This window comes from Mauremys reevesii, linkage group 6, assembly GCF_016161935.1.
Source record: "Mauremys reevesii isolate NIE-2019 linkage group 6, ASM1616193v1, whole genome shotgun sequence".
NCBI lineage: Eukaryota > Metazoa > Chordata > Testudines > Geoemydidae > Mauremys > Mauremys reevesii.
Genome location: NC_052628.1, coordinates 113,645,452 through 113,669,966, shown reverse-complemented (window position 1 = coordinate 113,669,966; position 24,515 = coordinate 113,645,452). Strand labels below are relative to the sequence as shown.

The 24,515-nt window shown below is 44.6% G+C and overlaps 1 long non-coding RNA gene across 4 annotated transcripts; it reads right to left on the bottom strand.

Annotated features, from left to right (window-relative positions):
* Positions 1-9,059: 9,059 nt before the first annotated feature.
* Positions 9,060-24,104, bottom strand: LOC120408370. Of its 4 annotated transcripts, none has more exons than XR_005600643.1 (3): positions 23,958-24,104; positions 14,902-15,033; positions 9,060-9,428 (listed from the first exon to the last, which is right to left on the bottom strand). It is a non-coding gene; the product is annotated as an uncharacterized LOC120408370 (long non-coding RNA). The 4 variants fall into 4 exon arrangements; XR_005600645.1 differs by lacking the exon at positions 9,060-9,428 and adding an exon at positions 12,617-12,952; XR_005600644.1 differs by lacking the exon at positions 9,060-9,428 and adding an exon at positions 13,021-13,156.
* Positions 24,105-24,515: the final 411 nt, after the last annotated feature.

The following is a 24,515-nucleotide window of genomic DNA, read 5'->3' as shown; positions in this document are numbered from 1 at the left end:
ATGTAATGGAGTGTGGTGGTTGAAGAGTTTTGAGTGACAGAGTGGTCACGGGTAGCTTACAAACAAGTTCCTCACATAAAAATAAAACTTTTAGGCCACCGCACAGTTATCTATTTTATTTATGGCAATTTTTTTGAGAAAAAAGGTTATTACATAACTTTTTAAAAAGTGTCTGTTGTGAATCACAAGAGCCTGAAATCCCAGTGTTTCAATGACTTCAAGCAGTTCAGGGCTTTGACGAGTTAGAGGGTTTTTTTGGTGGCAATGGATTAGCAGGCAGAGTGCAAGTGAGGAGCTTAAAGCTGCAAAAATAAAAACCAAACCCAGCTGATTCTAGGGTGTCGGAAATAAAGCAATTTATTCTCTGATAATCCACATGTCTGTAGAGTACCATTGTTTACAGCTTTGGTATTATATTGATGTTATGTCTACTTGTTACGGAGGGAGGTTCATATCTTTATCACTACATCCAAAAGCATCATGTTGATGGTTTAAATCTTTCCATGGCCCTCAGATAATGCAGGGTTTTGGAGCACTTGGCAGAGCAGAGCTCCAATTTTTGTCTCAGAGGAAGAAACCGTTGCTCCAGCAGGAGACAGTCTGTGATAAGCTTTATCCAGCTGGTCACCATGGGAGTCATGTGCTTTGTGCAGCCCAGCAGGGTGCGCTTACATGACAGAGTCAGCAAGAACAAGAGGCAAGAGATGTCAGGGGTCTGAACTTCTGTGTTTCCCAGATGTCCCAAGAGAAGCAGGGCAGAGAGAAATCTCTCTCTCAAAAAGGTTTGTTTAAACATTTGGAGTTGCTGAACTGGAACCTCTGAGTTATGGGCAGGCTCAGAGAGCGCACTGGGGAGATGAACAGCCCAAGAACAATTTACCGAGAGCAGAAGAGATTGGGAGACATCAGATATAAAGGCTTCAGAGAAAGAAACAGGAACAAACACACACCACCCTCAGCCATCTTCCCAAAAAAAACTAAAGAGGGGAAAAAACAGAATAAAAGCAAAACTAAAAACCAATCTCTCTGTATGAGCAAAGTACTGAGCCTGAGTGAAACTACTGCATACAAGTTCCTGGTAATTATTTGAAATAGCTGTCAGCCTTGTAGTGACAGTTCTAGCTCTATTCCCCGCCCCCATTTTAATAGCTCTGTGTACCAGTCTTATTGATTTCAAAACTACATAACCTCTCCTTCAAATCCTTTAAGTGAGTTCCCAGTCAAAAATATTTACCCTAACTGAAAAGTGAATACAAGTTCCTCCTCCAAGAAATAATTCTTAATATAGGCCCTGATCCAGCAAAGCCTTTAAGCATATGCTTAATTTCTAGCACTTAGGTAGACCCATTGAAGTCAGCTGGACAACTTGTGGGCTTAAAGTTAAGCACGTGCTTTAATGCCTACCTGAATCAGAGCTGTAATATTTGACTTAGATGCTGAAAGTTAGATTTCATAAGAACGGCCATACTGGGTCAGACCAAAGGTCTATCTAGCCCAGTATCCTGTCTTCTGGCAGTGGTCAATGCCAGGTGCCCTAGAAGGAATGAACTGAGCATGTAATCATCAAGTGATCCATCCTCTGTCGCTCAGTCCCAGCTTCTGGTAAACGGAAGCTAGGTACACCATCCCTGTACATCCTGGCTAATAGCCATTGAAATAGCCATATTCTCTCTAGGTCTTCAAAGTGCTTAATGTCAGGCAATCTGAAGAGTTATTTTCTCCCTAAGTTATAGCCAGTTATGCAGGCTGGCTATGCTTTGTCTGTAAATGCAGCCTCAAATCCTTAGCGGTGCTGAGATTTGGAAAGACAGTATAAAGTTATATTTTTAAATTTGTGTCTAGATTTTTCATTTTTGGATATTAATGGGCAAGCCAGAGCCATTGAATACGACTTGGTGGAACCAGTTCATAGGTGACAGGTAAGGATATGCAAGTGACATGTTGGTAAGAGGGTGTGAATCTAGTGAAGACCAGTTGAGTTTAAGTTAATGTAACTTGCACGCTGACATGGCTGGAAGAAGCGACACTATCTCTGACTGTCTTAGAGCCATTTAAAATCAACTCTGATGGTGGCATTATATGTTGTTCATTCTCACAGTTTACTACCTCCTTTAACTTATCCGTCAAACCTTTAATTTTCATTCCTGCCTTTTAGCCCATGTTCACTCATTGCTGTTCTGTTCCCCAAGGGAAAGTCTAAGTTACATTCTTCCTCAACCCAAGGCATGAGGGTGGGAGTGAGGTAATCAATCACATCCTTCCGATGCAGTGACAGGTCACATTTCAGCTGTTTGTGACACAGCTGCATTAGATTAATTATCCCATTTTCTATTATTTCAAGGAGTTAATGCGAGGACATTGTTCTACTCAGAGAGGGCACAGTATGAATCTAATATTATGGAGGATAAGCCAGCTTTCAAAAGCAGATTTCATTGCCATCTCTGCCCTCCCTCCCATACACACACGCGCCTACACCGGTCCTGTACCCATACTTCACAACTACATTGTGTTTCCCACATCTTTTTTTTCATATGTTGACAGCAGCAGCTTTGAAGATCAGGCCACCTGTATTTAGGTGCTCAACAGCTGGCACTCAGATTTGAAAAGTATAGCGTTAAACACTGTATTTTATTGGTATTAATTATATAGCGCACAATGACACCTATAGCCTTGCAACACAGGAAAAAAGTAGCCAAACAACTGGATCTTAGAAAAACAAAACTTTTATAGCCTACTTGTTTGTACTTGTCCCAAGAACACTCAGCTCATAGAAAGCATTTGGATCCCAACTTAGCTTCTTCATTGTATCTAGTTTTACAGCTGGTCTTAACTGAAGCATGAAGAGGTCAAGTCACTTGCTCCAGGTCTCAATGAATCAGTGGTTTAGCTGGGTTGGCCAGCCAGGATCTTCATCCCTTCTGCTTCTTTTGCATTAGTCACTAGACCACACATCCTCTCACACAAATTATTTTCAGCTTTTGAAAATCCCACCCTAAGTGTTGGCTTAACTCTGCTCCTGTTGAGGTCACAGGCAGTTTTAGGCCAATGGAGAGAACTTTTGGAAACACACACTTAATGTATATCCATATTTAACACGGTATCAAATGTTTTGAGGGATGATATTTAAAGAAAAAAATTAGAAACTGGACTGAGGTATTTCATGAGAGTCAGACGTTTGATGGAGTAATGTTATAGGATCAGGCCCTTAGAACGTAGCTAGAAAGGCAGAAGCAGTATCAGTGGGGTGGTTTTGTCTGTTTTGTTTCATTTTACCTTTGTCAGATCAAAGTTCTCCATTTATCGTAACTAAGCGGGTGGTCTCAGGGCCTAAGTTAGGAGAGACTGTAAAAAAATGTGTCAAGGGGGAGAAACATTGCTATGCAACACTGACCCAGTATTATAGTGACAAAATGAATCCAAAAAACAAATGCACTTCATGAACAACCCAAAGGCTGAAATTTGTTTTTCTAGATTGTCTAGAATAACTAGGAATGTATAGATCTGCAAGATTCAATGTTTGTTCACCTATACCCCAGTCTGGCATGCATGTAAACATATATTTAACTTTGCTCACTTGGTAAGCTTCATAGACTTCAATAGGACTTATTACGTACGCAAAGTCAACCATGCCCCTTACATGTTTGCAGGACTGGGAGTCAAGCAGAAAAGTGGACTAGATTCACTAATCAGGTCTGAAGGATTTGCCCTGCTAAAAGAATGGGAGCAGTGCGGCACTTTGCAAGTGAGGACGCAATATAAAAGCATGCAGAAAGAAAACAGTGAGGGGCTGTGTGGCAGGGGTTGGGCTAGTTAAAAGTTGAATGTTGGATATTCAAAAGAGCTGAAGAGGTTTCTTTCTCTGGGAGACTGGAGAGAGCAGAGCGGTCCAAGTGAGACAACCAAGGCACGCAGCTGGGTTTCCGCAGCGGGGTGGGGAGAAAGGAGATTTCAGAAATGATGCCCACAGAGAAGCGTGGATGTGGGGGCAGAAGGAAAATGCGGTGTGGCATATCGAGGATTGTACTGGAATTGCAAGCTATCGCTTTAGGAGTGGGTGGGCATATCAGGGGTGGGCAGGTTCCTGATTCTGTTTGCAGGTGAGGGCTCTGTAGCAAAGTACGTGATTAGACTCTGTCTGGAAAGAGCCATCAGAAAGCAAAGTGGGATGAGTTGTACCTTATTTCCTTCTCTGTCTCTCTGTATTTGAGTTCATGTGTGTTAGTGTTCTGAAGCCTAAGAAATCAAGTAGTGTTATGTTGCAACCTTCCAGCAAGAGTATTTATGCTTTTTATCTAATTTTTCTGTGTGTATGCTGTGAGCCTAACAGAGAAACTCTGACGAGGGTGGGACTACAAAATGAGAAGAAAACAAAACAAAAAGAGAAGGTTACTCACCTTGTGCAATAACTGAGGTTCTTTGAGATGGTTGTCCCTATGGGTTCTCCACTTTAGGTGACTGTTTAGAAGTGTCCCTCTGTGGAAGGAGGGGTTCTGAGTTAATTCTGGATAGAAGAGAGGACCATATGTCCTAGTCTTGCATCAGATGCTGAGACTTGACCAGTGATGTAGTGTTGAATGAATGTATGCGGTGATGTCCAAGTAGCCGTGTTGCACATGTCAGTAATAGGCACGTTGTGTAAGAAGGCAAACAATGTGGCTACAGATCTTGTGGAGCGTGTTCAGATCCGTGAGGGGGGTTGCAGGCCATGCCGTTGGTAACAGAGCTGGGTGCAAACTAAAATCCATCTGGAAAGTCTCTGTTTAGAGATGGGTTTGCCTTTAGACTGTTCCATGGTGGAGAGGAACAATTTAGGAGTTTTCCTGAACAATTTGGCCCATTCGAGATAAAAGGCTAGCGCCCTTCTGACGTCTAGTGTGTGGAAAATTGTTTGTCTGTCCTTGTGAGGTTTACGGAAGAACATGGGAAGATGGATAGGCTGGTTGATGTGGAAGGAAGAAAGGACCTTAGGCAAAAATTTGGGGTGAGGTTTGAGAGTGACCTTATTTTTGAGCAAAACTGTATAGGGTGGCCCAGCCATAAGAGCACCAATTTCTCCCATGAATCTCGCAGATGTGATAGCAACTAGGAAGGCCACTTTCATGGAAAGATGTAGAAGGGAACATGTGGCCAGAGGTTCAAACGGTGCAGTTGTGAGAGATCAAAGCACTAAAGTCAGGTCCCACGGTGGCATTGGGACTCTGGGTAAAGATTGTGCACTACCTGGAGGAACCTTTGGTAATTGGATGAGCAAAGACCAAAATGCCATCCACTTTGTCATGGAATGTTGTAATGGCTGCCAGATGCACCCACAGTAAACTCATTGAAAGGCCGGATTTAAGGTAGAGCATGTAGTCCAGGAACACTGCTATAGCTGAGGTAGTGGTGTTGATTTGTTTGTTTAGGCACCACACATGGAATCTTTTCCATTTAGGTAGGTACATAGCCCATGTAGTGGGCCTCATGCTGTTTAGCAGGATGTCTTTAACGTCAGAGCAAGTTATCTCCTCACTCTGGAACCATCGAGGAGCCAGGATGTGAGGTGGGATGACTCCAGCTTTGGATGCAGAGTCTGGCCTGTGTCTTGAGTGAGGAGATTTGGAAAAAGTGGAAGGAGATGTGGGGGGCACGATGGCATCTGTTTCAGGTATGGGTGCCTGGTTTGTCTGGGCCATGCTGGTGCTATCGGGATGACTTTGGCTTGATCGATTCTGATCTTGTGCAGGACCCTGGACAGCAGTGGGGCGAGAGAGAACGCTTAAAGGAGGGGTGCATCACCTCTGGATCCCGATCCCAGACCTGCTCTGGAGCAAAAGGTCTATAGCAGGGAACCCGCATCGGTGGAATATGATCTGGATCATGCAGGTATTGAGTTCCCACTAGTGATAGTTAGGGAACCTCCAGCTTAGGGCATCAGTCATGACATTCTGAGACCCCCGTACACATGTGGCTGTTATGATGATGTATACAGCATGTCCATAGTTTTATGGCCTCCATGCATAGGGAGTGTGACCTTGCTCCTCCCTGTTTGCTTATATGGAACATTCAGGCTACATTGTTTGTTATGATCTGTATGTTTTTGTCTTTGATCAGAGGCATGAAATGTGCACAGGCATTGCGAACTGTGCATAGTTCCAGTACTTTGATGTGGAGGGTTGATCTGGAAGGATATCAGCTTCCCTGTACTTTGAGGTTGCCTAGGTGGGCCATCCACCCCAGTAAAGAGGTGTCCATTGTGGTTATCAATTTGAGAGGAGGTTGAAGGAAGGGGACACCTACACAGACATTGTGTGGGTGAGTCCACAATTGTAGTGAGTCCTTGACCTTCATTGACATGCTTAGAAGTTTGTTGAAGTTGTGCTTGTGTGGTGTGAACACCAACTTGAGCCAACCCTGCAAGCAGCGCATGTGCAGCCTGGCATGTTTCACCATGTATGTGGTCACTGCCATGTGACCTAGTAGCTGGAGACATGTCCTGGCAGATATCCTGGGGCTGTGCACTGAGGTATTGATGAGGTTCATTAGAACGGTAAATCTCCGAGGAGGTAATGTTGCTGTTGCTTCTAGAGAATCTAGGTGCATGCCGATGAAGTCTCGTTTCTGGACTGATGTTAATGGGGACTTTTGGAGGTGTACTTGTATACCTAGACTGGTGAAAAGCAATGTAGTCTGTTGCATGACTGCGATGGCTTCTTCCCAATGTGAGCCTTGATTAGACAGTTGTCTAAGTAGGGGTGTAACATGACCCCATGCTTGCAAAGGTGGGCTGCTGCCACAGCAAGAACTTTAGAAAATACGTGTGGGGGATGTGGAAAGGCCAAAAGGTAGTATTGTATATTGGAAATGATCCTGTCTCCTGTGCATTGGGCATATGATAATGTGAAAATATGCATCTTGCAGGTCGAGGGCTGCAAACCAATCCCCCTGTTCCAGTGCTGGAATGATTGTGGCTAACGTAACCATCCTGAATCATTGCGTTTTGAAGAATTTGTTTAACTTCCTGAGACCGAGGATGGGTCTCCATGTTAGGATATAGATATTCAGGCCTGTCTGCAAAGGCCTATACTTTAAGAATTTAGGTGTATTCTTATCACGTAGCTAGCTATAGAGGTATAAAAGAAAGAATCAAAATCACTGTCTGCCGGTGTAAGGGCCTTCTCTTACTGTGACAGTCTGAGGCCTGGTTCTTAGGCTAAGGCCTTTGGCTAAGCAGCAGAGGCAGCCATAAGCTGGGAAGTGAATGGTCACATCCTTACATTCCAAACTAGTCAAACTGAAATAAGGTGCTATTGGGCTGTTAGGAATACAATTCTGTCCTGATATTCCTGTCACTTCCAGAGAAAGGGAAGAGCCTAGAAGATGTAAAAGGAAACTTAGGGCTTGGCTACACTTACAAATTTGCAGCGCTGCAGCAGGGTGTGAAAACACACCCTCTGCAGCGCTGCAAATTGCGGCGCTACAAAGCGCCAGTGTAATCAAAGCCCCAGCGCTGGGAGCCGCGCTCCCAGCGCTGTCCGTTATTCCCCACAGGGAGCTGGAGTACGGACAGCGCTGGGAGAGTTTTCTCCCAGCGCTGGCGCTTTGACTACACTTAGCGCTTCAAAGCGCTGCCGCGGCCAGCGCTGCCGCGGCAGCGCTTTGAAGTTTAAGTGTAGCCATAGCCTTAGTTTGATAGCATTCTGTCTGGCAAGAACTCACTTATCAATAGCTGGGATGTGAAATCCTCATTTCTGTATTGTTCCGTCACTGTAGTCTCCACTTCCCAATTGTTTGTCTGTATAATCTCTGCCTGGTTCTGTGATTGTTTCTGTCTCCTGTATAATTAATTTTGTTGGGTGTAAACCAATTAAGGTGGTGGGATATAATTGGTTAAATAATTATGTTACAATGTGTTAGGATTGGTTAGTTACATTTCAGTAAAATGATTGGTTAAGGTATAGCTAAGCAGAACTCAAGTTTTACTATATAGTCTGCAGTCAATCAGGAAGTAAGCGGGGAATGGGAACAGGGAACGGGGGTGAGGGAATTGGAATCATGTTTTGCTAAGGGGGGGAAGGGAACAGGGTCACAGGCTCTGTGGTGTCAGAGCTGGGAAGAGGGACACTGAAGAAGGAAATTGGAATCATGCTTGCTGGAAGTTCACCCCAATAACATCAAATTGTTTGCACCTTCAGACTTCGGGTATTGTTGCTCTCTGTTCATGTGAGAAGGACCAAGGAAGTAAGAGAGTGAAGGAATAATCCCCCTAAAACTCCATCGTCCAGATTTCTTCTGCGTTAAAAAATAACGGGAATAGAAACCCTTCCCTCTGTGATGTACCCAAACTGGCTCTACTGCTCCCAGTTGTAGGAGATGCTCCACTTCCTGTCTCAGTAGAGGCATGTGAGAAGGATCCCTGAAGAGGGATGGGGAGGGAAGGTGGGTAGATGGGATGGAGAGGAACTGGATGGCGTAGCCACTCCTGATAATTTCCAGAACCCATCTGACAGAAGTGATAGTTCGCCAGGTTGGATAGAATGGCATCAGGTGGTTGGTAAAGGAATGATTGGTGGGATGTAATGTTTGCAGCAATAGATGGGGGAGGTCTGACAAGCTCTCAACCAACCTTCAGTTCTGCTATTTGGATATTGATTGTTGAGAGATGGTGCATTGGGAGGAGTTTGGGCCATGTCTGGGCTCTGTCTACGTCTCTAGATAGCCTACTGTCTTGGTTGCTGCATGTGGGGGATTTGTCTGGATCGCTGTAATGTATAATACCTGCCTTGTTTGCATTTTGTTGCAGGCGTATAAACGCCAAGTGATCTGAGAGTGGCCCTCGAGTCTTTCAACGAGTGGAGTGACTCAATCTTGCTGGAGAAGTTTTGGACCCTTGAACGTAAGGTCCTCTACCATGGCTTGGACTTCCTTGGGGAATCCTGACAGGTGAAGCCAAGAGGCTCGGTGCATTACTATGGCGTTAGCGATGGTCCTTGCCACTGTGTCAGCAGAGTCCAAAGATGCCTGGAGGGCGGTCCTAGCCAAGAGATGAACCTCAGAAATGAGCGACGTCCTCTGGTATGCAGTCAAAGTCAGAAAATTTGGAATAGTTTACGTAGTCATATTTTGCCATAAAGGCTTCATAGTTGGCGGTTCGGAAGTGAAGTGTTGCTGATATGTAGGCGTTGTGGCCGAGTAAGTCTACTCATTTCCACTCCTTATCAGAAGGGGTGGTTCTGGAGGAATGTTGTTTGTCCTTTTTGTTAACTGCATTAACTACCAATGAATTTGGCTAAGGGTGTGTGAAAAGAAAGTCCATCTCTTTTGGAGGGATGTAGTATTTTTTGTCTGCTTTCTTAGATGTGGGCGGGATGGTAGCGGGGGTCAGCCATATGTTCTTGGCAGGTTCAATGAGTGCTGAATTAATTAATTAAACTGTAACAACTGTAGCAAACCTGTAACAAAGAAGAAAGCAACCTGTAACAAACTCCTTTGCCTTCTCTGTCCCCATATCTACTCTAGTGACACCATCATAGGACCCAGCCACACCATCAGGGGCTCATTCACCTGCACATCTACTAATGTGATATATGCCATTATGTGCCAGCAATGCCCCTCTGCCATGTACATTGGCCAAACTGGACAGTCTCTACGTAAAAGGAAAAATGGACACAAATCAGACATCAGGAATGGTAACATACAAAAGTCAGTAGGAGAACACTTCAATCTCCCTGGACATTCAATAAGAGATTTAAAAGTAGCCATCCTTCAACAAAAAACTTCAAAAAACAGACTTCAAAGAGAAACTGCAGAGCTACAATTCATTTGGAAACTTAACACCATCAATTTGGGCTTGAATAGGGACTGGGGGTGGCTGGCTCACTACAAAAGCAGTTTTCCCTCTCTTGGTATTGACACCTCCTCATCAATTACTGGGAGTGGACCACATCCACCCTGACTGAATTGGCCTTGTCTCCACTTGTAGGGTAACTCCCTTCTCTTCATGTGCCAATATATATTCATGCCTGTATCTGTAATTTTCACTCCATGCATCTGAAGAAGTGAGTTTTTTACCCATGAAAGCTTATGCCCAAATAAATCTGTTAGTCTTTAAGGTACCATCAGACTCCATGTTGTTTTTGTGGATACAGACTAACACGTCTACCCCTCTGATACTTGAGGGAAAACAACATCACTTAAGGGGATGAAATAAAAGATTTTTTTAAGGGGGAGAAAAAGAAGAAAAAGTAAAAGGGCTCACTCAGCTAACCTACCTACTCTAAACTACATGACTAATCTAGCTAAACTAATTCTGAGGTAAACAGGTGAGCGCTCTGCTGGAGCTCCGACTTGAACTAAGGGCGATAGAGAGGGAACTGGGGGGCGGGGTGGGTGCACAGGGCTAGTCAACTGCTGACACAGGCGTGAGACGGGGAGAAGGCAAGCACAGCCTGACCAGGTACTGCTGTCAAAATTCTCTGACTAGCAGCGCAGGGCGCATGATCACCTAAAGTGGAGCATCCACAGGGACACTCCTCGAAGAACAGGTTGCTCCATAAGGCAGGGAGGCACAAGTCACCCCACTTTGCTTTGAGCCTGCTCTTTCCAGCCTGACTCTGGTAATTGCATGCTTTGCCACAGAGCCCCCCGGCCAGCAAAAAGGATCAGAAGCTGTACCCCATTCCTAATACTCTTAAAGTGACAGCTTGCAATTCCAACAGAGTCCTCAGTACTCCATAAGGAATGTTGCTCTAAAAGATAAAAGCACTAATGATACAAAGCCAGTAAGAGCTCTGCAGTCAGAGGGGAATAAAGAGGACTGGGAAATACAGAGATGCACATTTCTAAAGCAGAACCAATGCCACACTTGGTGCTGGAGGGAACCAGAGAGACATCCTCTGCAACTCTGGATTCTAGGAAGCTGCTTGGGGAAATGGCTAGTACCATCATCTGGGCAGAGACCCTGATTAAGTTTTCAGGGGCAGGGAGAGGAGGGTGAGCAGCAACATCATAGTCTGAGAATTGCATGCCCAACACAATTGGCCAGCTCCCCTCGTCCCTGAAAATCATTTCTTTAACTATAAATAGGCCTCTCCAAGGTTGTGTGTGTGTGGATGGCAGATTCTTTAGAGAGCATGAGCGTCCCATGGCCCCTTCCCCACCCATCATCCCAGCCATGATCTCACATCCCCTCCGACAGTCTTAGCACTGAGTGAATTTGTACATTTGTGGTTAACATTGAAATCAAAGCCTGTCTCTGATCTCATGGGTGAGTGAACACTTACTAAGCTTTAAAAATCAAACTATTTCCCTTTCCAAATCCCACTGTCTCCTGTTTCTCTTCATTTTAGCTGCCACTCCCTTGCATCTGTCTAGCCCAGTCTCCCCCAACTCTTTTGCCCATCCTCTGCTCCTCTTTGCCCTCCCCCTTCCAAACAACTTTATCGAGGACGCTCTTGACTCCTACCCAGCAGCAATTTAAGGGCTTGTTTTCCATTAAAAGAAAAAAAATCTAGGGTGTGTCTTCACTGCAGAGCTAGCCTGGGCTAGCCTAGCCTGCATAGAGCATCTCCACTGCAAAGCCCTCCCTGTGCCAGACCCGTGTCCACAGTGATGCTCCACTCGCCCACATGTTAGGACAGGGCTCTGGTGGGATATCCCATGGTTCTTAGCAGTGTATTAAAATGGCTGCTCTCTGAATTCATTTGCAGGGTGCTCTTGTGCTCTCCCCCTTCTCCTAGCATGGAGCTGCCATCTGTGGCAGTGACATGAGAACAAGACTTTTTGTAAATATCTCCCCAGTGGAGTTACTCATTATTGGATATATCTATGCTGCAAAACCAACCAATCAAGGAAAAAAAACCCCAGTGGCAGCAAATGTCAGAGCCCCTGTGAACTGACTGAGGCTCATGCTACGGAGCTGAAAATAGTAGTGTAGATATTCCAGCTGCTGGGGTTGGGGGCAGGGCAGGCTTTGAAACCCAGTGAGGGAAGAGGTTCTCAGAGCCTGAGCTTTCCCCCCACCCCACTGAGACCAAGGCTCTGAGACTGACTGTGGCTTTTGGAGGGTAGGGGGGCAGCATAGATATGCCCATTAATGCAGACAGTTCTGGAGATCATAGGAAACAACATTTGGCAGCAAGAACTTTTAATGAGAATGTCATGAAAGAATTCAGTCTGCTAGCCACAGAGTAATTTGTAGTGCACCCAGCTGATTTCTGCCTCTCCGTTTCTTTCCTGACCACTAAACATAAAGGTGTCATTATGGGTTTTATTGTTGTCACACCACAGTTTTACCAGAAGGCTGGTATCAGCTTCTGGCCAACTGGCAGCATAGAAAGATTTCTTGGGCAGCATCTTTGTTCAAATGGTGTGGAAGTGCAGCAAAAAGAGCAGAAGGGAGGAGGTAGGCTAGAAAGTACAGCCCAGCAAGAAATATGGGATAAGTTTGAAGGACTAACAGCACTTTGGCTTGATAAGCCTGAAGGAAACCCAAACTCAAGCCTATACCCTCAACCCTGCCAGCTAGCCCAGGCTTAGAGCACCCTTAAGCCAGGGTTGGAGGGTTTTTGTGTGTGATCAGGGAGGTTGGGACAATCCTTCTGCAGTAATGCCAACCCCTAGTCTGTTCCTGCTGGCAGTTATGGACTCCTCTACCTTATATGGCTGCAGCATCACCTAGAGAATGCTATCCAATTATTTGTGTGGTCCCTATCACTGTGCTATCCAAGTTCCTAAGACATTAATGAATTCATCCTCACAACATTCGTGTGGGGCAGGGAACTATTCTTCCCTTTTCTGACAGGGGAGGAAGCTGGAGCAGACTAAGGGCACACAGGAAGTGTGACACAGCTAGGAATCAATCCCAGACCTCACAAGACCCAATCCAGTGTTGGCACTACAAGACCATCTTTCCATCTCTACTAAAGTTGCTCCTCTCCTCGCAGACACTGCTTCTTCAGACATCCAGACTCTGAGCCTGTAAAATCAGCAGTAAAGGCGGGGTCAGCACCCAATGCTCTCTGGAGCACAATTTGAGAATTGCTGCTACAAAAGAAACCAAACAAAAGTCACTGCTCGGAGGGGACTCATATTACTGGCTCTGTGGTGAAGAGAGTTTTGGGTCCTTTAATGTTCTGACTCCACAGGAGGGTGGAAAAGTGACCAGATGTACAGAAAGAATCTGTAGAAAGATTAGAAGAATGTTACCGCTGGTAGCTTTGCCCTAGTTTGGGAAGCAGTGAGGCTCCATGGTTGCTGAAGCAACTCTGCCTCAGCGGAGAAGGGTCTGTGTCTATCTTTTTATGGATCAACTATTGCTGGGATATCTAGAGGTTTAGAGCTTGGGAACTGGGAGACCTGGATCAATTTCCTGCTCCACACTGATTTTCTGTGTGTCCATTTTGTGCCTGAGTTTCCCCGTCTTTAAAATAGGGATTTAGCACTCCCCTACCTCACAGGAATGTTGTGAGGATAAATATGTTAAAAATGGTGAGGCATTCAAATATTTATATAGCCCCAGTTACCACAGTAACTAAGATAGTAGATGGATTACCTGTATGTGCATGTGTGTACCATGACCAATGCCTCTGGAAACTGATCTGGCTTTCTGGGAAGTCCTACATCTCTTTTCTCCAGATATAGGGCCCTATACTCCACAGTCTTGCACGCTGAACAATGTGAGTACAAAATGGCTGTAAAATGCCAAGATTGCCAACCTTTTACCTCCCACTTTGCACGGAGTGGAGTGGAGACTCAGACCCAGATATTTCTTTCATTTTATTTTCAAAGCTTTGGCATCCACAGAAAATCAAGTAGATTAACAACAATTGCTACTGCAAATATGGTAATACATGCCATCAGGTAGATGATCCAGCAGTTTGAACTCTGAAATGCAGGGCTTGTCCCAAACACTAGCGAGATGTTTGAAGAGCTAAAGGTTGTGCTGATAGGGGGACTGAAAAAACTCTCTTAACAGGAATTCTGAATGAGTAAAGACTCAAAGGTCATTTATTGATTCAAGAGACCAATATCTCCTATGAAGCATTACAGTCCATTTCCTCCCCCTAAGGACATCTGAATTGGACCGATCATGTTTTAGGCACAATAAAAACTGCCGCAACTGACCAATGTGAATGAGAACACGGATTCTTGCTACCCTCCAGTGGTGCTTTGGTATAACTGCAGGAGTTTCCTTTGGAAAACGAGCACATGAACAACAAACTGTTGGCACTCATAAGAAATCCCAAAATAAGCACAAGCACACTCTTATAAGCACTGTCCAACTATGGTCATCCTCTTAAAATACATATTATTGCAAACCAGAAGCACATTTCACTGTGAGGTTCCCCCGCCCCAGTCTTCATGCAATTACCCCTCTATATCCAGTGAAGAACTATTCATTTTAAGTACACTGCATTCTGGGATTGGTCAAAAGTAAAGGGGCAAACCTTGGTTATGCTCTGTAGGTGTCCAACACTCAATGTGCAGCAGAAATGCTGCTATCTGCTGCATCAAGACCAAGCAGCAGAGAGCTTCCTCTAGGTAGACTCAACACCCTGTGTGTGCCACAGCTCCCCCACAGATAATGGATGCAAGTGGGTCAGGGTCATGAAAATGGGGTGGGTAGTGGGTATCTGTGCAGCATAACTCCCCTGTAATTATTACATATCACTTGTACTGAAGTAGTGCCCAGAGGTCCCAGTCAGTGACAGGGCCCCACTTTGGTTGGCACTGTAGATTGTGCCCCAAAGAGTTTTCAAGCTTATCTCAAACAAGATGCAGCAGGAGACAGTGTGACAACAGGAGAAGAGGAGATGGTAAATCGACCAAGTTGTCACATAGGAAAGCAACATGCATAACTAGATGGCTCTGAGGCATTTCAAAGGTTTATTTTAAAATAAAGATACATGAACCAATGTCACTTACTTCTGACTGTCCCTCCGTCTGGCCCTCATTAGGTGGTTGACCACTTGCATCAGAAGCGACGTTTGATGGAGTGGCTTTATAGAGGAGTTTTGGGGTGGCATCCCCAGAAAGTGGAAGTGTGTGTGGAAACAGCTGTGGAAAAAGCAGACAAGTGTGTATTCAAGGTTAGCAGCACGGATCGAGCTGAGAATTCAGGGCATGATGCAGTAAGCAACATGGGTAGATAAGTAGGGAAGGGCATAGTTGTCAGGAGCCTTGAAGGGAAGGACACGAGGCCGAATCTGACTGTGTCCACCTCACAGATGCCCTGGCTTTCCCTATCCTCCCCACAGCACAGCCCTTGACTATACACCATGTATTATCAAAATGTACAAAGGAAGCAAGCTGAAAACTAGAGAAGTCAGAGGTGGTTATGGTAAGCTTAGCAGGCAAGAGCTATTCAAACAGCAACATAGTCTGAATATCTCAGTCTAAGAAATGTCAACAACCAACTCCCATTAAAATGAATGGGGGCTGAGCAACCAAATCCCGTATGAGGCTTTGAAAAATCTCAGCTGCAAGTGACAACCTTTATCTGTCAGCTTGCACCACTCAGGTGACAGGTAAACAGTTATTTGTGTTTATCTGCTCTAGCCATTTTGTTTCTAAAAGGTAGTTAGAGAGGGAAGATATCAACATGTATTGTATCCCAACTAACACTAAACCCCCACGGCTTGTTTAAGTGCTGTGCTGGTCTGTTGTGTAAGAGCTAATGGATTTTTAAAATCCACGTTAGTAAGAGAAAGAGAAACTCTCATTTACATGCAACACTGTTATCTATTGTTGAAACACCTAGGGCTTATCTTATAAAAAGTAGTGTAGCTTTAACTATAGCCATGTAGTGAGGCAGCAAAAAGTCCCCTATTGTGGAGAGACAAGATGAATGAGGAAATATTTTTTTATTGGACCAATAAAAGATATTACCTCACCCGCCTCGTCTCTCTAATATCCTGGAACCAACACGATTACCACAACCCTATTGTGGATGCAGTCACACCGTCTCAGAGTGCTCGTAGCTTAGTCCACGTAATGAACAGCAGTATAACTGTGGCTATGGCTACACTTGCACTTCAAAGCGCTGCCGCGGCAGCGCTTTGAAGCGCTAAGTGTAGTCAAAGCGCCAGCGCTGGGAGAGAGCTCTCCCAGCGCTGTCCGTACTCCACCTCCCTGTGGGGAATAACGTACAGCGCTGGGATCCGCGCTCCCAGCGCTGGGGCTTTGACCACACTGGTGCTTTGCAGCGCCGCAATTTGCAGCGCTGGAGAGGGTGTGTTTTCACACCCTGCTGCAGCGCTGCAAATTTGCAAGTGTAGCCAAGGCCTGTGTCTACAGTAGGGCTTTTACCACTATAGCTTTGTCAGGAAAAACAACACACAAAAATAAGCCAAACCAAACCCATACCTCCTAACTAAGGCTTTGTCTACACTGCACTTTCACTGTTAAAACTTTTGTCAATGTGGGGCGTGGAAACCTCCCCCCTCCAACGACAAACATTTGAATGACAAAAAGAGCCGATGTGGACAGCGCTCCATTGGCAGGAGCTGCTCTCCCGTCGATGAAGCTACTGCCCCTCGTTGGGGTTGGTTTTATTTTGTTGCTGGAGAGCTCTCTCCCGGCAACAAAGAGTGACTACACTGCACGCCTGACAATGGAGCGGCTACAGCAGCACAGCTGCGCCATTGTAAGGTGAGATGTGTAGACACAGCCTAATACAGTTATGCCAGTAAAACTTAAGTGGAGACCAGCCCTTAGGCCTTGTGTTCACTAGGAGAGGAAAGAAAAAAAGGTGCGTCTTTAACTCCGGTTAGCTAACTTAAGGTAAAATCCTAGCGAAGACAAGGTAATTTTCATATGTGTTAACATGGTTCCCTATAATCTTTACCTCAAACTGCATTGTCTTCACTAGGGTTTCTGCCTTGAGTTAGTTAACTCGAGTTAAGAGCACACTTCTTCCTCTTAGTGAAGACCCAGCCCCTGAGATTTAAGAATGAAGGGCCAGATTTTCACTTCATTTACACTGGTGTAAATCCAGGATACCTACATTGACTTAAGCGGACCTATTCTGGATTTACACTGGTGTAACAGAGGTCAGCATCTGGCCCGAGAAGTATAAGCTCAAGACACAGAAGCTGTCGACACTCCACATAAGCATGCTAGTAGACTTGGAAAACCAAACCCCAAGAACCCTACATTGAATAGCTAATGCAGTCCCATATTAAGATACCCCTCCTTCCTCCTTAAAGAACTACCGGCCTTAGCCCATGCGATATGGAATGCTGCAAGTCATGAGTCCAAGAACAGAAAAAAGGTTTAGTCTGTATGCCCATTCCCATGGTGTGGTTTTAAGAGAGAAGATAAACACATTTCCCTGCAATGTGCAAAAATAATCTGGACTGGGCTTTTCAAAGGAAAATAGGCTCCCAACTCCCATAGGCTTCTTTGGAAATTCCATCCTTTGCTGCAAGGTAGAGGCTTGATCCAGCAAAGCACTGAAGCATGTGCTTAACTGATTCCTATGAGCCTATTCACAAGCAGGTGCTTAACTTTAAGCATCAGTGTTTTGGTGGATTGGGGCCTCAGTAAATAATTTTTAGTCTGGTGTAAGCTTTGTACCACTTAGTGAATCCATTGTTGCAATGAACTTGTTTGACTGGGGGGTGTTCTCTCTGTTAATCTCTCTCAGGCTGCATACCGCACTCTGGTAAGGTAAGAGTTTTATTTATTATGTCATATCTTGTTTTGTTCACACTATAAATATTGTTGAGTGACAAATGTCAATTTTCTTCATTCTTTACTGAAAGGCTGCTTGGTAACTTGGGGTGCAGCTAGAGAGACTTTACAAGCTATCATTACTATGGCAATTCAAAGTGCCAATGTAGCGGCAACGGGTAGCGTACATCCAAAGCATGAGTCACTTGTTGCTACCAATAGGTGTGCTCTGAAGGGGAGTGGGTGATGGGAAGGAGTAGCAGTGTTACTATAATCACGTTACAACTTGTTGCAATGTACAATGAATTAGTATTTGCACAGAGTGTATTAATTCATAAAATGATGACGATGACTTTAGGCGATATTCACCGTATGGTTGTAACAATGACTGAAAGCAGTTACAAGCCAGTTTTAGCACCGTATGCAGCCGAGCACTGAAGTGCGTGCGCCCCAATCCTGCATTCCTTGTGCATCCATAATTGCCACTGATGGCAGTGGGAGTTTAGAGTGGGCAAGGAATGTATGTCTTACAATGGTGGTAAGAAACTGTGCTGTAGACTTGCTAAGGGGTAGCCTTTAACATGGTTTCCGGAGGAGTGATGGTTCAGTAAAAAAGAAAATACTAGTCTATCTATACTGGATAAGAGTTTCCAACTTAGGTGCCTAAATAAATGACCTGACTTTCAAAAGCATTAAGCAGCTCTCACCGAAGTCATTGGTTGCTGCTCAGTGCGTCAGAAAATCAGGTCACTTTTCAAGCACCTAAATCAGAAGTTTGGAGCCTAACTTGTGGCACCCAGTTTGAACATTTAAAAAAAAAATTAAGAAACAAGTCGCTTTCAAAGTGAACAGTGCTATAGGATTTCTATCCTGATCCTCCTTGCTCTTTAGAGGGTCAATCTAAAGCCCACTGAAGTTGATGGGAACATTTCCATTTACTTTAATAGGCTTTAGATCAAGCCCTAATTTTGTGCTACCTAAAATATTTGAGAGACTTCATTTCACCTTTGCATGAACTTTGTGGTTTCAAACAAAGCAAAGACAGTAATTTACTGTAGCTATACTCCAGGAAGATAAGATGCTACAGTGAAAGGAATGATTATAGGCTATATGACCGAGCGGGAAGAGAGTTCAGAATCCCAAACGCCCACTTTCGAAGTCTGAAAGGGTCAAATTTGGCAGCATATCCTCAATGCAGCATTATCAATCCTCTCCCCACAATGTTTTTTTTACAGCCAGAGCTGTAGACAGCAGCATTTGAAGTTTGCCAGCATTGCTTCCACCCCTCTCAGCACATCTCATCGTCTGCTCCCCATCATCCAGATCAAAAGAGCCCACCCAATGAGGCCATCTGAGCTGTGGGTGGCCTGCTGACCTGTCAATCCCTCCCATGTGTGGGCACTGCTCCTTAGTAACTAGATGGGAGTAAGAGCACAGGAGGGGCTGACATGTCTCTAAGTGTGTCAAGCTGCAATATATTACAAATGCTGGGTGTGAAAAGAGTAATTTTTCCCCTTCTATTTTCTGACAGAACCCCCTCTCCAATGGCTATCCATGTCTCCTCGCCAGTTGTGTGTGTTCTTGTGTAACTCCAGAAACCTGTAGCTTCTTCCTTAACTATTTCTTTTTTGAAGTTTTAGTCCTGAGCCTCATTTTGCTACAAGACACAGACTCATCTGTGAGCAAGATCTCAGCTAAATATATTGAGGATTATTAAGTAGCTAGGTAGAGCTGGTCAGAAAAAACCTGGATGGAACTATTTTCTGGCAGAAAAGGGACAGTTCCATTGAAATTGACATGCTTCTCGAAATTGGTCAGTTTCTCAGAAATTCAGTTTTGGAGAAAGAAAAAAACAAAACAGTCCTGACAATGACAAAGCCTCCTGTGTTGACATTTTCAGAATGAAAAATGTTTCAATTTTTCATTTGGAAGTGATGTTTCATTTTGAATGGTTTTTATTTTGTAATATAGTATAATAGAATAAAAAAAGTTAAAAATCAAAACAATTTGAGTTTTCCATCTGGGAGAATTCTAAAATTTTCAGGTTTTGTTCCAATTTGCAATGAAGTCAAAATTTTAAAATCCCCAACTCCCTTTGCAAAGTGGAATTTCCATCCTCTGCCCAACTCTACTACTAGGCCTATTTTATCATATTCTGTGGAAATGCTTTTGTGGTATGAACATGTCTTTCTAGACGACATGCTTTAGTCAGACAAGTTATTGAGGTCAATACAGGGGTAACTGGTGAAGTTTTGTGGCCTGCGTTATACAGGTGGTCAGACAAGATGATCCTAAATGGGCCCCTCAGGCCTTAAAAATCTAGAGAATATCTTTTGAGCAGTGAATAAAGTATATCAAACCAACTAATCTCTTCAACTCAAAGCTCTATTTTCCTGGAATAACACGAGACACTGGGATACTGGAGGGCTTAGATAAAACAATTATAGTTTCTTATTATTCAAAATTCTGTTGTCTTCTACATCTGGGATACTGGCCTTGCTTAAGAAAAAATATTCCTTCAGTAAAGTTTCATATGCAACCAGAAGATGTCAGTGTTGACACAAACAACAGTGCTGAAATTTTTTAAAACAGAGCAGATGACACACTAAAGACGACATTTAGCCTTACCTTAGAGGCTAATACATTGGATGACATCACATGTGACTGTTACATGACTTAGCAAGAAAAAGTTTGCTGAAGAATTAAAATAGTTCAGTGTTTGCTGGGGAAAACACTGGAGGATTCCTGCATCTGTGTTTTACTCTATGGATAAGATCAAATTTTTTCCAAATAATCAGTTCAGTATTAGAGCAAACATCCATTCAAATGACTGTATGAAAATATTTACGACAAGCCAAAAGACAGACTGGATAATAATGAGATATGATGCTTTTCACTTCTAGGTCCCTGGCTCTGATCTGGCCTAAATTTTATGACTGAAAGTTGTTAGCATTTGACAGCTGATTTGTGGCCTTCCTGCATTAGTGATCTCAGTTCTCTTGCTAGTGGACTGATGTCCCCAGCACATAAACCAGCTCAAGAACTGGCATCTTCATGGACAGTGTCAGCAATGACACCAAGGTGTTAATGGAGAATGAACTGTTCTCTTACCCCTAGAGTTTGCCCCTCTAGGTCAGGGTACAGGCACGCTGATGGGGCAGGTTGGGAAACTTGCATAGACTGTAAAAAGCGACAAAGAGTCCTGTCGCACCTTATAGCAGACCTTAACAGACGTATTGGAGCATAAGCTTTCGTGCATGCATCTGACGAAGTGGGTATTCACCCACAAAAGCTCATGCTCCAAAACGTCTGTTAGTCTATAAGGTGCCACAGGACTCTTTGTCGCTTTTACAGATCCAGACTAACACGGATACCGCTCTGACACTTGCACACAGACTGTACTCTGTTTTTCAAAGCTGTCAATTCAGCAAATCTCACAAGTGCAAGCAGATTTGGTAGTGATCAGAACAAGTTAGGCAGCCAAGGCTTGGTCCTGCTCCTATTCCAGTGTATGGCCAATTTCCCATGACCTTGTATGGGGTAGGATCACCCCCAGAAAGCTTTTCATACTCAATTCAATAAGCACTTATTGTCTGGAAAGCAAGCATCCAAGTGGGAGCCATAGTGAAGTCATTAGAAAGGAAGGCTTCAGGAATTCTCTAGGACTCCAAGTGTGTGGAATTCCTTGCTTGTATCTTTATTAATGAGAAACTTCCTGTGGGTCTGGCCGAGGCAGGAAGCACAGTATGTAGTTTATGTTCCTTGGTGCATTTCTTTAGGGCCAAGACCTGCCTTTAGGCATGTACTTGCAATTCACAGACAAGTTATAGTCAAAATCATATATAGATCTGAGGACAGAATTTGGCTCTTACGTATATAAGCACATCCACCTGAGCAGGTACTTATATGGCCTCTACCACTGGACTATTTGAGTGCACACACGTGAGGTGTCCACATGCCAAGGCTGGGAATAGAACCCAGATCACCCGAGTCCTGTGCTATAACCACTAGGCCACACTGTCAAAACTACCTTATCTAAAAAGCAGCAGTTTCATCTTTTCATTAATCACACACCCAAGAGTTTTCTTTTACTTACAGAAAGAAATTCATCCCTGTGCAGAGGACCAGCACAAGATTTATGCATTATGAAGTCCTCAAAATAGTGCTTAATGGAACTCACAAAGGCCTTTTGATAGCACTGTGCAGAGATGAATTTCACTACAAGTACTATACCACTTCCAAAGCTGACTCAAGTCTATGGAAATCTTTCCATTGACTGCATTCTGTTAGCACACTAATTTGCATTACACTGTACATCCAAATAGGCTGGTCACAGGAAAGACATATAGGAGAATTTTCAAATGTGACTCTGGCTTATTACATTGCAGACACTTGAGGAGATAAATGTAAAAAAGGAAAACTGGATTATATTAAGAAAAAAAGACCTACAGCAAGGACACAAATTAATTTCCATCCGGTCATTATGACTCACGAGACAGCGTGCCGGCAACATTGCGCAAAAAAGGTCCATTGAAGTAGTAGTAATCATTTCCATTGCTAATGGTTACTCTGGCTCAACAGCGTTTACAGGTTTTGTTAAGTTGCTGTAAAACAAACACTGCAGGGAAATAAACATGGCTATTTTACCAATATAAGCAGACCCTTCTCTGTTTAGAAAACAAAATGGATTTTTTCCCCTATCCTTGCACATGAGATGTCAGGACGTTTAGTGAAGAAAGTCAGATTTAGACAGACTTTCAAATCAATTTGCAAAAAATTCTTGCTGTGGTACATGCAAACCTATTATTCCAGCAGCACCTAATTGCGACCTGGAATACTGAATCGCAGTGATACTCGGGTTTGGCTTAGCTGCCTCTAGCAGCCAGGTGCCACCCTTCCATGACGGAGGGGTGGCTGGGTCAAACTTGGGTCCCAGTGTGCTAGGCACTGGGAAAGACAGTCCTTTTCCCTTAGTCCTTTATTTAGAAAACAAGACTTACAGAAAACAAATTTTTTTTAAATGGATCAGAACCTCAGGTGGTATAAATCAATATACTACCACCAAAATTAATTATACCAGCTGAGGATCAGCCCCTTTATTTTCTTATGAGATGCAGTAAAGTCTAGTGGTTAGAGTTGGGGACCAGGGGCACAAAGAGAATTGTGTGCCTAAGCACCTAATTATTTTTTTACAATCCAATATTCAAAAGTGCACCACTGCTAGTGATACTGTACCTCACCAAGGAAGGTTCTCTCCTGCCCTTGGGAAGAACATATTTTTCCATCAGAATGCAGATGGATTTTTGTGTAGTTTCAAACCAGAGCATTTATAATAATTCAGTGAGTCAATTAAAACAGGACATATCCTGACAGAGATTGTCCCAGACAAAAAACTGATTTTTGATGAAGTTTTACAATGGTAATGATTAACTGTATGATTACAGTAATTTAGCTGTACAGCAAAAACCTTAGACTCTACATGTAATTTATAAGCTTGTTGACAACTGTAGCAGGTCAGGCACCACAGCACCCCTTTGTGGCAGGGGTAGGATGGGGTGCCGATGTCTCACCACTCTCGAGTCACTATGTCTGCCTCTCTGCGGGCGGTCAGTGACGGCCTCTTGGCCTCCCTCTTCACTGTCACTCCTGTTGGGTGCAGTAGCGTGGCCTAGCAGTCAGAGTCTATATAACCTCCCTTACGGGCGGGATAGCACAGCCTAGTGGCCAGAGTCCATGTAAACCCCCGACAAGCGGAGTAGAACGGCCTAGCAGCCAGAGTCCATATACACCCCCTATGAATGGGGTAGTACGGCCTAGCGGCCAGAGTCCATATACACCCCCTATGAATGGGGTAGCACGGCCTAGCGGCCAGAGTCCATATACACCCCCTATGAATGGGGTAGCACGGCCTAGCGGCCAGAGTCCATATACACCCCCTATGAATGGGGTAGCACGGCCTAGCGGCCAGAGTCCATATAAACCCCCTTATGAGCAGAATAGCATAGCCTAGCAGCCAGACTCTGTATACACGCCCCCTACGAGCAGGGTTGCGTGGCCTAGTGGCCAGAGTCCATATAAACCCCCTTACGAGTGGGGTAACACGACCTAGCAGCCAAGATCCCTCACGGTTCGGGGGTGAGGGGGTAGGGGGACTCAGGCCTGCCCTCTCCACTGAGCCCCGACCCAGGGCCCTGTTAGTGGCAAGCTCTCCTTGCCCCTTGCTCGGCGGGGATCCGCCCACAACACGATGAGCGTCACCACGGTTCTAACGCTGTTTGTCTCTAAAGTTCCCCCGGGTCACTTCCTACCGTGAATACCAGTTCATCTGGGGCAGGGGGTCCTCCGATCTGTTTCTCCCCTGTGGCGTCCTCCTCGGGGTCCCAGGTAGTGTCTCAGCTTGGCTGACTCCTAGCGCGCGCAGGCTCTCCCTCTTCAGGGGCTGGCAGCGTGCATCCTTCTCCAGTGGTCAGCCCAGACTGAGCTGATCTGCAGGGTTTTATACCTGTTCTCCAGTTGGAGCATGCCCAGCAGAGCTTCCGGGGCGGGGCTTCCTCTGCTAGGAAGGAAGGGTTAACCCCTGCTGTACCAGAGCGGGGCTGCTCTGCCCCGTCACAACAACACAAACAATATGATTAAAAACACTATTTTAAAACACCTTCCAGAATGATCAATAACTGAGGGCTTGTAACAGCCCTTCCCAGGTCTTCCAGTGACTATTCAGGATCTCTCCTAGGCTTCCCTGCCTATAGAACTTTCCCACCTGCCGACTCTATCTCCTTCCCAGCCGGGCTTTATCACCACTTTAGCCTGGCTCTCTCTGGGGAAGTGCCTGGTTCCCCTCAGGTGGGGCTCATTCTGTACGCAGG